This window comes from Varroa destructor, unplaced genomic scaffold (genome assembly GCF_002443255.2).
Source record: "Varroa destructor unplaced genomic scaffold, Vdes_3.0 BEIS01000004.1, whole genome shotgun sequence".
Taxonomy (NCBI): domain Eukaryota; kingdom Metazoa; phylum Arthropoda; class Arachnida; order Mesostigmata; family Varroidae; genus Varroa; species Varroa destructor.
The window spans coordinates 2,413,045-2,425,150 of NW_019211457.1; the positions used below are offsets into that span (position 1 = coordinate 2,413,045).

The following is a 12,106-nucleotide window of genomic DNA, read 5'->3' on the forward strand; positions in this document are numbered from 1 at the left end:
CAAGTAGTGAGAAGCGGACTAAGGGCCATCGCTGAACTTGTGGACCGACCAGACGGACAAAGAGGCCATTCATCGGCTTCTAGTTACCACTATTGTTACTTCTAGTTACTGTAGTTATAGTAGGATTAGTAATGGTAGTGTGTGTAAGGTTAGTGTTGTGGTGAGACAACGATAGCGGTAGTGGTTAGGCTTCTACGGGAACAGGGCCAGCCAGGCACATCAGCAGCACATGTACATGCCGTTTATTCCAGTCTTCATCTCCCCAAAAGCTGCCCCACTTTATCAGTCTGGGGCGCGTCAGCAATAGCAACAGTCGCAATATAGCTGTCAAGTCGCTCGGAAGGGTGTACGCCAAGACTCGTATGTTATTGTTATTGCTGCAATGGTTGGATGGGGTGTTGTATAAAAATCGATTTCTCAAGGCTGGCTGAAGAGGTTCAGGTGGAGGCAGCGGTTTCAAAAACCTTGCGGGTTTCGGGGGCTGAGCGACTGGGACTTCAACGGTAAACTCCGAATATTCCATTATGTACGTACCACGACTGTTGGTCCGTCAGACAACAATTGATCATCGAAACTTACAGACATTAGTAACGATAAGCTCCGTTAACGGAGATTAATTTATCACAGGGAAAATGAGAGAAACGAAGGATAGGAAACCGACCGATGCAAGCAAGCCTTGCATCAAATATATATATATATATATATATATCTAGAATTGTTAGGAGTATCCCCACTAGTCTTGTCTTCGTCTGCGTAGTTTCTAGTTTGCTTCGATTGTTAGGCCTACACTCATGTGTATATTCAACGGTTTTCGTGACTATTGAATCTTGTGAAAAAATTGTTTGAATACAGTCAGTAAAATGTATTCTACAACGCCTAGATCAATGCTGGAAGCCTCATATGAACTTTCAAAATAGGAACTGTGCTCTTACTTTACGAGCACCAATAGCCTGGAGTCAGGCCTGCTTGGTTTTTTGCATAACAACGATATCCATGATCTGTACCTAATGTCGACCACCTTTATCATGATTCAGGTTTTAACGTTGCGCATGCCCAACCCAATGTCCTATAGCATTGCTCCCTTTGCCATTCTCGTGCACTATGCCACTTGCCGATGTTATATAATATTCTATATTGCCCTCTATCTTTGAAGATGGTTTCGGCGGGGGTTTACTCACTGCTGCTCATTTTGAAGCTCGACTAGTGAACCTTTCGCTCTGAACAGTTTCGCCGAAATGAGTCAAAATCGAGGATAGATAGCATTTTCGAAGCTCGTGACCTCAACCAGTTTGTTATTTGAGCAGATCTTTCCGTCAATGAAAAGGCCGTCGCATCATTACTGAGCGTAACCCTATCTAAAATACTGCCGTATACAAATCGTCTGGCTAAGCTGTTCTGGGAGTCACGCTTTTACCAAAGAACAAAGAGCGAATAACTGCGTGTTTGCTGTACGCTCTTCATGTCGACATCTTACCCTGTGATCACAATTTTAATATCTTCAATTTAGCAATTTTGAGGCAATTTTCGTTCAGCTTCACGACGGAGGCAAGACGGCCATCTTAGAGACCCTATAGGGAGACGAGACGAGAGAGAGAGAGAGACAAGACTGCTATCTATAAAGATTAGATGAGAAAGACAAAACGACCATTTAAGGAGACGAGAGAGATACGAATGAGTAGAGGTATTGGGGCCTATATAGCATCAACCTATTCTCAAACTATGGGTGTGAGTATTTTCTCAATTGAAGAACGCTGCTGAATAAGCATGCTTAGTGGGCCATTTTGAACTAGCGCTGTGGATTGAACGAATTGTTGGGTTAAAGTGCCAAAAGCTGAAATGCGCATGAGATCTATAAAGGGTGTTAGTTGCTGAAGACAGCAGGACGGTGGCCATGGAAGTCGGAATCCGCTAGGAAGTGTGTAACAACCCACCTGCCAAAGCAACTAGGGTCAAGAATGGCGCTATAGCATTGTACAGAAGGAGAAAGGAGACAAGACGAGAGAGAGAGAGAGAGAGAGAGAGAGAGATGCAAGACGAAACAAGACGAAAGCGAGAGACAAAACGAGACAAGACGAAAGGGGGAGACAAAATGAGACAAGACGAAAGGGAGAGACAAAACGAGACGAGACGAGAGGGACAAGACGAGACGAGATGAGAGGGACGAGACGAGACGAGAGGAGAGGGACAAGACGAGAGATCTCCCTTACCGTTTCTCTTATGATGAAATTTCCAGTTATGACATGCGTGGGTCAGTTGTTCCAGTGAAGCATTCAGAAATACTACTCTTCCTGGTTCATACCAAGTGATCTTGTTTAATTCGACATCTAACATGTCCTCGCTAGCAGGCTAGTATTACACTATCCTTTCGAAAAGTTTTTTCTACATTTCTTACAATTTCTTAGTTTTATTAGGTTTTCAGATCTCAAGATAACAATAAAATAACAATTACTGCATTGCCAACATGTATTAGTTTTATGCACATTTATGCCAATAAAAGAGTAGGTTGTTTGTTTGCATCGCTACCGCTACATATTCGCCTGTGGGGCAGTCGTGAAAGCCCTTAATACTGAACAGCCTTAAAACATACAAAAACTTGAAATCCAGCCCAGCCAGCCACTCTCGTCCTCTGTCTTGAATGGCACAAGATCAGAGGCAGTCAGAACAGACGAGAAGAAAGGAATAGGATGCAAATTAGGATGTCTGGTTACCTGGGTCCTATTGCAGATGCGGTTGCGTTGGAGTTTATGGCGTAGCGGAAGCCAGCATTTATGATGTAGTATTCCGAAGACGCTAGGTGTCGCCCGATATAACTGTACAAGCGTTCCGAGGCTTCGGTTTACAGAAAATGGGAGCTGGACGTAAGAAAATGCTTAATAAGTTTTAGTAGTTACCCGCTTACGCAGAGGAGACGCGGATTATGCATGTATGGCTTTTTTTATTTTTTTATAAAAGATATACATATTTTCGACATATCATAATGGGCCAGCAAATCAGTGCGTGACTAGATTCATATTTAAGCATTATTATTATTATTATTATTATCATATGGGAAGAACGAACTACCCGATAACAAGCGAAACAAACAAGTGTTCATGGATAGCAGAGTTGTCTCCGAGAAGTTTTAGTTGTTTTATCTGATTCGTTCAACAACACATGGGCAATAGGTAACGCGCTATGTCAGTGCTCGCCAGCTACGATAGCGCAACGCATTAAATTATAGCATTATTTATGAGTTTACCAGAGCTCAAGCTAAAATTCGAGCGTCAGCTCCACATATATACTCAATGGGCTTAGGGATTTCGGCGAGGCTTGCAGAGTCGATCATGCTTTTCAAAAGCTCCTTGGTCATTTGCTGGCTATAACACAGCGACTAACGAAGGTACAGCGGTGATGGTTTGATAGTGAAGTATATTATTGAATGGTGTTTGTGTATAAATGTATTCAGGATATCTTACCTTAATGGCTGGAAAGGGTGCAACCCACAGAAAAAAACCGTAACTTACTAAGCTGAGGGCGCGCCTACAAAGTTATTTTTAAACATTTAGTACCGTTTTTAATATTTGCATATGAGCCATTTTTTACATTTCGATATACATCGCTATGTTTTTTTCGTTAACGTTTTTGACTGTAATAGTAAGTAAAAGTAAGAACGCACCGATACTAATGATTAAGCCACAGTCAGGTAAGTATAAAGAAACAAAAAAAAATGCTCTCAGACTTCGGGCCTTTTTGATTCCTCTTTTAATCAAATGAGGTACGTGTCAGATGTCGTTCCGCCAGGAAAAGCGGTCATACTTTGAACTGTCGAAAACATAGCACTGGCTGAAAATTTAACACCATCCATTAGATGCGCTGTATCCATGCACATTGTTTGTACCTGGATTTGTACCTGTTCGCTGGATATCTTTATTTCAAAGATTCATTCACACAAAAAAAAATAAGATAAAGGAGTCTAGGAGAAAAGCCATATCTATTTGGAACGCATACATTTCGTTTTATATATATATATATATATATATATATATAATATAATATATTCATATTACGTAATGGTATTCCGTTATTTTCATTGAAGTTTTTTACCGTTACAGCTATTCCCTATACAGAGGAATGGAGTATTCTATAAGCAACATAAAATATCTGTAGTAACCAATAGAAACTCACAGGTATCTTTATTTACGTATTGTCGACGTTGGCCGTAAAACCACAGAGACATTAAAAACTGCAACAAACAAAAAACAACACTACATGAACACAGGCTTATGATAGACAAGTTTAGAGAAATAATTGAAAACGTAAAAAGTCAGTGATTGAATCTAATTGATACATGCTAAGTACCCAGAAATCACAATCAATACTACTTAGATTTTTATAGTACCCATCGTAGTCCCATAGTATCCAAAGGCAAATCGGTATCCGATGAATCTTAGTTTGTTCATCATTTACACGTTTCAAGAGTTTCCTGTAAAGCAAGCGCAGAAACCCAAAAAGATCGTCTATATATATATATATATATATATATATATATATATATATATATAATACATAGTATGGAACAACACCACATAGTGGATGAGGGCGTTATTTTTCTTTTTTCTGCAACGTTCGTCTAACTGCAAATCGTGGCAGTCGCAAACAATACGGTGCGTCATTTTCTCACTGCAGCAGTGGGAAGAAAAGGGGGCGCTAATAGAGGCATTCGGTGCGCTGTTCTTCCCAGACAATTTCAAGATAGATGTTCTGTTTTCTTTTCAATAATTTTTACCCTTCCTTTAGCAACAACACCAAAAAATTTCTACCAGGTGGAAAGTTATTCGATCTCATAATTCACCTACAGATGTAATCGTCACATTGTCGTGAGAGCCGGATGTGAGCCGCTTATGCCGTCCCAGCTAAGAGGGAAAGACGAAGCCTCCTGGTAACGGGAGGCTCCTCGAGGAGCAAGTGGAAGGAGGCCGCCTCGCGGGGTATAGGCCAAGTTGGTCTAGCTCCATGGGCGATAAAGGGTGGGTGAGACTCAATCCCAACTTAGGAAAGAATGAAATGATTATCGCCTTTCCTAATTTTGCTACTATACTGCTACTGCCCTTCGTTGTCTTTTCCTTATGAGTCTTTGCATGGTATCTGGCACGACTGCGTAAGTTTTGTGCGGCTCAAGGTCTTATTGTTCGGGCCTGCTAAGAAAGATGCCGGCCGGTGCCTGTGGGCTTATTGCTGCTTTGGTTACTGCAAAGAACAAGTTTACTTGCTTGGAGAACAGTTTCGTAGCAACCGAAAGAGAACTGTACGTGTCCTTTTCTTCTACCCAATATCTGTTGGGGATTGGAGAAACACGGTTCTTTAGAAGGGTAGCATAACAGGCCGATATTGCTTATTCCGTTAGTCTATTGCAGACTGGTCGGCTCAGTTCAACCGCCAGACGCGGAAGGTGAAACGGAAGTTAACAGTAAAAGAAAATTTCTATGCCCACTTAGTTCACTTACTTCGTTCATATGGAAAAAAAGTTTGAAGTCGAAAGACTTCAAAGTTTCATTTGAGCGTCGTTGCAAAGCTTGCAGGGTAGCACAAAGCGCTGAATGCTAGGACTGTTGCATGTGCTGTCGGTATCAGACCATAGTTTACGGAGGATGACTTAATAGGGAAGAAAAGCTTATGGTAGCTCAACAGACTGAAAGCACTGCTTGTGGTAGCCACTCACCATTGGGAGGCAGATGACGGAATCGAAAGTGGAAAAAACAACTTTAAACTTATGTACAAACGTCTGCAGTGTCGTACCTTCGGTGACTATTGTCAGCTACTCCGTTGGCTGCCAATGACACTGCAACAAAATAACAATAATGCTTCACACCTATCCGGCGATGGATTTTTGTGTGGGGTTTCGTTAACAAATCATCGATTTCATTGAAAGGCAACGTCCATCTAAATACATTCGAAAATCTTAACGTTTTTTTATTTGGACTGCTCATCCTTGCTCGCTCCTAAGGTATCATAAAAGCGTGCGCTCACATAGCAACCCATGTAAAATTGACTGTAGCTCAGTCCGATTTACGTATCACCAGGATTCCAATCGTCGTTCATTTATTTATATACGTTTGCTGGCAGTGACCAAATGCTTTATATATACAGGTCAACACCATTAGATCAGAATGGGTACATAGAACTCTTGCAACATTTTACGTTGTATAAGTTATAGGAGTCATAAAACTAATTACAGAAACTTGCGAAGTGACATTGGTATCTATTTTAAGGTTCCCTTTCATCTGCGATAGCCATACATAAAGTGACGCTTGTGTAAATTCGCTTCCCTGCAGAGTCTACAGTGAAACGCACGTATGGCACGTATGACATGTCTGTTTAGCTAGTTCCTTTTTTCCACCCATTTTTTCTCATAGCGTCCGAAGCAAATAAATCCCCATTGGTCCCAGTTCGCATGACTGATCGCGAAAGTTTTCGTTTCTGGGAGCTTGAAACAACGAATTAGGTTCTCGAACAGCAGTAACAGGTCGGCCAAGAAATGCGTTGGGCAATTTTGAGCTATGTGTAATCGCAGCACTCTCTGAAGGAAGGAAACTTCGACGCGATTTATTGTTCGAGGCTCTCCATTAAAAGATCTTCCCAAATGACGCGTGCGTGGTGCGAACAACCTCGAAGTCGAATAAGCTGATAGCGGTTGCAAGATTTAAGCGGTGAGGCGAGTCGATCAGCCATATGGTCGACACTGCCTTGCCTATCTTTTGACGCGCGCGGTAAAAATATTGCTCGAAAAAAGGCGCACCCAAGCACTGAAACCGGTTAACGTAGACAGGAGGCAACCGGATGAAATACAGAGTGTCAGTAGTATAATTACCCAAAAATTAAGGCACATATTGAGCACCCGTACACTGTATGTCCGTGTGCTGGCCAGTGGATTTGGCAAACACGATCTATTGTTCGGTGAATATAGCCGTTGAAAAGAAAAAGTAGTTTGTTTTTTCACGCCCCCACCGAAATTGAGGGTTGGTTTTTTAGGTTCCTAACCAGATCTTCGAGCGCTGACAGGTCTTCTTCTTTTTCAACCCTCGAATTTCATTTTAGCTCTAGCTGGTTCAACTCCATGGTGTTTGGCCACGGAGGCTGACAAATTTTTCCTTCGCGTGCGGTGTCCTTACTTTTTTGTAACTATATCCCTCCACAAATTTTCGTTAGCTAATTAATTACGTTTGTTCCATGTCGCAGTTACGCTGTTTTGTCGGGCTAGGTTTTGTGTTTTTATTAAATAGGATCAATTGCTTTTAACATAGTGTATCTAAGGTGTGAGATGGTGTCATGCGGAACGGAGGTGTTTGATATTAATATTATGTGAGATTTATAGTATTATCATCTTCTATTGTGTCGTTTACTCTGATGCATCTGTTAATCCTCTCCTATTTAAGTATTTTAACTAACTTCGCTGAATTCTTTCGAAGAATCTTTCACAGGAGCTTCTTCTATGAAACAAGGTTAACACTATAAATTTCGCCTTACAGACCTTATGCATCTCCAAGTGAGGCTGCTTAGGTGTCAATATTTCTCACTTTGATTGTTCGTGGTCATTTTAAACCTTTCCCCGGAAGGACCAATTCTATTCTATGAGATTTATGCTAAAAAAACTATGAGATTCTCTAGGGCAAGTTATAGTTATATCAAGGGGCATCACTATTGGGACGGCTAGTTTGTATAATTAATGGCCTGGAGCAAGCATATTCATTTGCCTAGCCTTGCACCTAGTTAAAAACGCTTGCTTTACAAGGCTTTCTTTTTACAAAGAACCCCACAAAAGAAGCGTCCCATGGCCTACTTTCATGAACTGGCTAATCAGTGTGGTTGCCGCATTTTTAGGAATATTTAAGTGTAGAAATGCTCGGGGCCTAAAAGAGTCGTCCGGAGAGTAAAATCAAAGTGAATATTTTCATAGATAGGTGGCCAGACGAGGCGAAGCTAAGGTTGTGTCTAATTCTCCAACATGTACGAGTAGAATACTTTAATACTAAAATCAGGTCTAGTAATGAAGTTTAGCTCTGGAAATCTACCAACTGCTTTCATATTTTAACAAGTTCCAGTACTTTATTTTTAATTTTTGAAGTACAGCACACAAGTAAGTAGAGTAAGATACAGCTTTTCTAATAAGAGTTCTAGTCTATTAGCAAATATAGAGAGCTTATTTTTGAAAAAAAAAATCTATTATCACAAAAGCACATTTGTGGTATGAACGAATCGCAGTGCACAGGTTAGGTTTACTAGATAGATTTTTATCCATTGGATTGTTCGTTTGGTGCCATTGCTTACTAAGTACCTCTTTGGAACTTAAACATGTTTGCTATGTAGAAAAATGACTGGTTGAAACAGATACATTTACATGCACCGTAAACCTAGTATTCGGAGCTTTGTATTCAAGTGTAATGCATAGCTTCCTGAGTATTCATTTGTATTCGTAAGCAGCAGAGGCTCCCCTGAGCATTGGGTGTTTCTTCTGCGTACCAGTGAAGTGGTCACTTTATAGAATTTATTGCTGGGTTATTCTCGCGTGTTATACAGTTCATAGCCACACCCTGTTCAGCGATTTACTCTAGATGACGTCTGCTTGTTTTTTTTTGTTTGTTTGAAGAAAAATTGCGCATCACCTTAAAGTATTACGAAAAAAATTAGATCAAATTATGATCTCGAAAATACACATGGAACAGGTACTCATCAAAGCTTAGCAAAATATGAAATCAGCGAACTATTAATTTTATTATAGGTGACGCATATAGGAGCCCTATTACGCCCAGGTACATTTGTTTGCCGGAGCCCTTGCGCTCAAAAGGGCGTTTCGCCTATTCAGTTACTACTGGTATAATTACGTTTGAGGCCCGTGAAGCACCCTGTGAGGCGACGGTTACAGCCAGCTTGACGGCGTTAAAAGACAAATACGATTAATCATTTGTCAAGCTTTTACAAATTCGAATTAAAACGAACTTGCTACTATATTTAGGTATCTACAAACTATCGACTTTCTTCTATTTCTGGTAGGGAATTGTCATTCCCCGTTGGACAAATCTGATTTTCCACACCTGAACCTAAGAACAGAGCAGTTCCGATGCGGGGCATACTTTATCAGGTAGCGGACAGTAGGGATAATAAGGTTATTGTAGGAGGAGGTGAAGCTCTAATATGATAGGAGTTGCGGGCCTCTTCGCCGATTAACCAGTATCGCTAATTAACGGGGCGGCTCAGGAGAATCGTTTCGTTATACAAAAAATAACGCTGTAATTTTCCAGTAACTCGGGAGGTGATATCACCGTTTTCCTTATTTGAGCTGACTAGTCTGCCTATTTTACGACTCGACGCTATTGCAAAACTCACTTCGGAGAAGCGTTCCATTGCATCAATACGCCTTGCCTACTTAGGAAAGGGATCGATTGCCTGCGTAAGTGCAGGTTACCTAACTGCGCACAATTTTACAGTCAAGGTTGATGTTTTCTGGTTTTCTACTTTAAATACATTTATGTTTTCTTCTAGTTCTACGAAATTGCTTTTCAACCGCAATCCGATGAACTTTAATAGGTAAAAATAAAGTATTATTTATGTTAGGGTGCGTTCAATAATGTACAAGCAATTGTTCGAACGTAAGGAAAAACCGTTATAGTGTAACCTCTTTTTCAACATTCACGACATAATTTATAACTGTTTATACCGTAACACTATTAACGTTCGCCTATATTTATCGAAGCATATTTTGTTTACTTACTGTTTATTTAGGAAATATTCATTATTTGGGTATGGCATCTTTGCCTGTACCGATCCGACTTGAAATGCTAACTATATGAGATATACGTACAATAAATATATTCCAAATAGAGACCCTCCCGTTGCCATCCATTTGATCCGAATAATTGTAATCCCTGTATGGCCTATTAAATAAAATCTCGTTGATTTCACGATGAAGACCAGTCTCACTATGGGCCTGTTTCAACCCTATTTGCGGGTGAGGATCGATAATGTCTGAAAAAAAACTATATTATGAGTTCAAAGCATACTATTCAATTGTGACAGCAGGAATACTACCACTGTGGAAAAGATTGCAAACTCATGGTCTTCGTCCTTGAAGGGGGTGTTTGCTAGGCTTTTTGTAATGGGCGAGGTTCATTACGTAGAAGATGACTTTGCTTTGGTTTGTACAAGGTCAATCAAAAACGCTCTACGTAGCCATACAAATAGCAGTCCATACAGCAGAAGTGCGTATAGTAGAAGTAAAAAAAAAAACAATGTATGTTATTTCCCAAAAAAGGTACATGGATACCGTCGATTCAAAAAAATCGCCTCCGGAATTCTGTGACCTTTACATAGTTTACTTTTCCTTCAGAAACCACTTAACCTATACCCCAATAATTCAACCTTGCACGAAGTACCCAGTTAGTTCGATGTCTAACAGTAAAAGCACAACATCAAATGGTGTACGACTAAGACAGTATGTGTCAAAGACAGGGATTTACCTGCGAACACGAGCCACAATTGCAAATCTTTTCTTTTCCGCCAATGTTTACTACCTTTTTGAATATTTATAATCTTGTTATGTATTTATTATATCCTCGTAAATGCAGCGTTTCGATCGAAGGAAACAATGCCTGTGGGTGGATCCTAGCAAAAATTTCGAGTCTTTTCATGCAGTTCTGCTATTAGTGATTACTTTAGCATTGGGTAGATCTAGAGCAACAATCACAATCACAGTGTGTTTTGCACTTGCGGAGAGAAATTTTTTCCCCTATTGCTCACGCTATGTTAGCTGCAACCGGGCTGTCCTTACTGTTTTCTGCGTAAGTCCCTTGCGTCCCTCATACATACAGTAGTGTATAATCGCTTTCTTGTGTCGGTAGGGTAAATACTAACTGCTTTGGCGTTGCTTGCCTTTTCGGAGCTCCTCATTTGGTGCGCACCACCGCTGTTACCAATGGTGGTGCTGACTGTTTGGAGAGCGTTAAAACGGCCCCAACATTACGTATCCTTACGAGATATTACCGTATAGATGAGGAGAACGAGAAAGGCCATCATTGTACGGTTATGAACTCTGCCTCGTTGCTTGATATTCAGGAGGATGTACGGCGACGAGTAACCCAGCATAAGGATAGGAGAAAGCTTAGTGAAGGAACTTCGGCTGTATGAAGAGCTTACAACTATACTTCTCCCCTACCGCAGCAGTCACCATAGCCTGAGTCCTGGATCAGTGAGCTAAGGTGTCTCTCTTCTGCGATGTGTGGGATGCCGTTTATGCTCCAAAAGCAAAGTATCCTCTGACCGCTATGCGATAAATCGCTACGGCCATTTACTACTGCTTCGTCCTATGTTCGGCGAAACCTCCACGTCTAAATCTTGTGTCTCGGACGGACAGGGCTTGCCCTCAGACTGCGACATCTCGACTCATCTGGTCCACGACGACAAAATTTGCCCAAGTGAAACACCGTATGCGTGATACAATATGAATTATTGAAAATTAGCATTACGGAACCATGTGGAGCGACGTTGGCTGGTCGATAAGATACAAACACCGCTTGACAGCGGTGATGAGCGAGCATGCAAGAGCTTTCCCGTCCTATACTTATGAATCTACGTGTGCCAGCCACAGAATAAGCCGTACCGGAAATGCAGATGCCATAACGAAGGTTGTAACTTGTACCGGGGATGACGCCGACAACGACCTCAGCATCTACCGCGACTTCACCGTCTCCACCCTGGCCGCAAATGAAATTGTGATTTCGCCGAAAGAATTGGTTGTTTTTTACTGAAAATATCGGGCAACATAGAAATCGTTTGATTACGCATCCTGTATAGGACCACTAATATTGAAAGCTAGTATTACAGTAGCAATATACTCAACATTCATAATACGTACCCAATGCTTCGGGATGTTATTGACTGTGGGTTACGAATTAAATGCAATTTTATCAGCTGATAAAAATACTATCCTAGTAAGTTTTACAACCTTGGAGATGCTTGCTTCATTTCTTGGATAAACGATTTTTTATTCAATATAATTCCATATAAATAGAGAAAATGATTTTATGGTGCACTAACAATATCTGTGATGTACCGAGTTCATCTAAATAATATTAGG

General features: G+C 40.8%; 1 protein-coding gene across 5 annotated transcripts in view; it reads left to right on the forward strand.

Annotated features, from left to right (window-relative positions):
• Positions 1-12,106, forward strand: part of LOC111248825 (uncharacterized) — a 141,069-nt gene that overhangs the window by 12,706 nt on the left and 116,257 nt on the right. For 3 of the 5 annotated variants that reach the window (XM_086988643.1, XM_086988646.1, XM_086988645.1), the window contains exons 1-2: positions 2,190-2,345; positions 2,725-2,858. The exons of the other annotated variants lie outside the window; for them this stretch is intronic. The gene's annotated coding sequence lies outside the window, so the exon portion shown is untranslated. Of the gene's footprint in view, positions 1-2,189; positions 2,346-2,724; positions 2,859-12,106 lie in introns of those variants that run through there. 5 annotated transcript variants of the gene reach the window in all.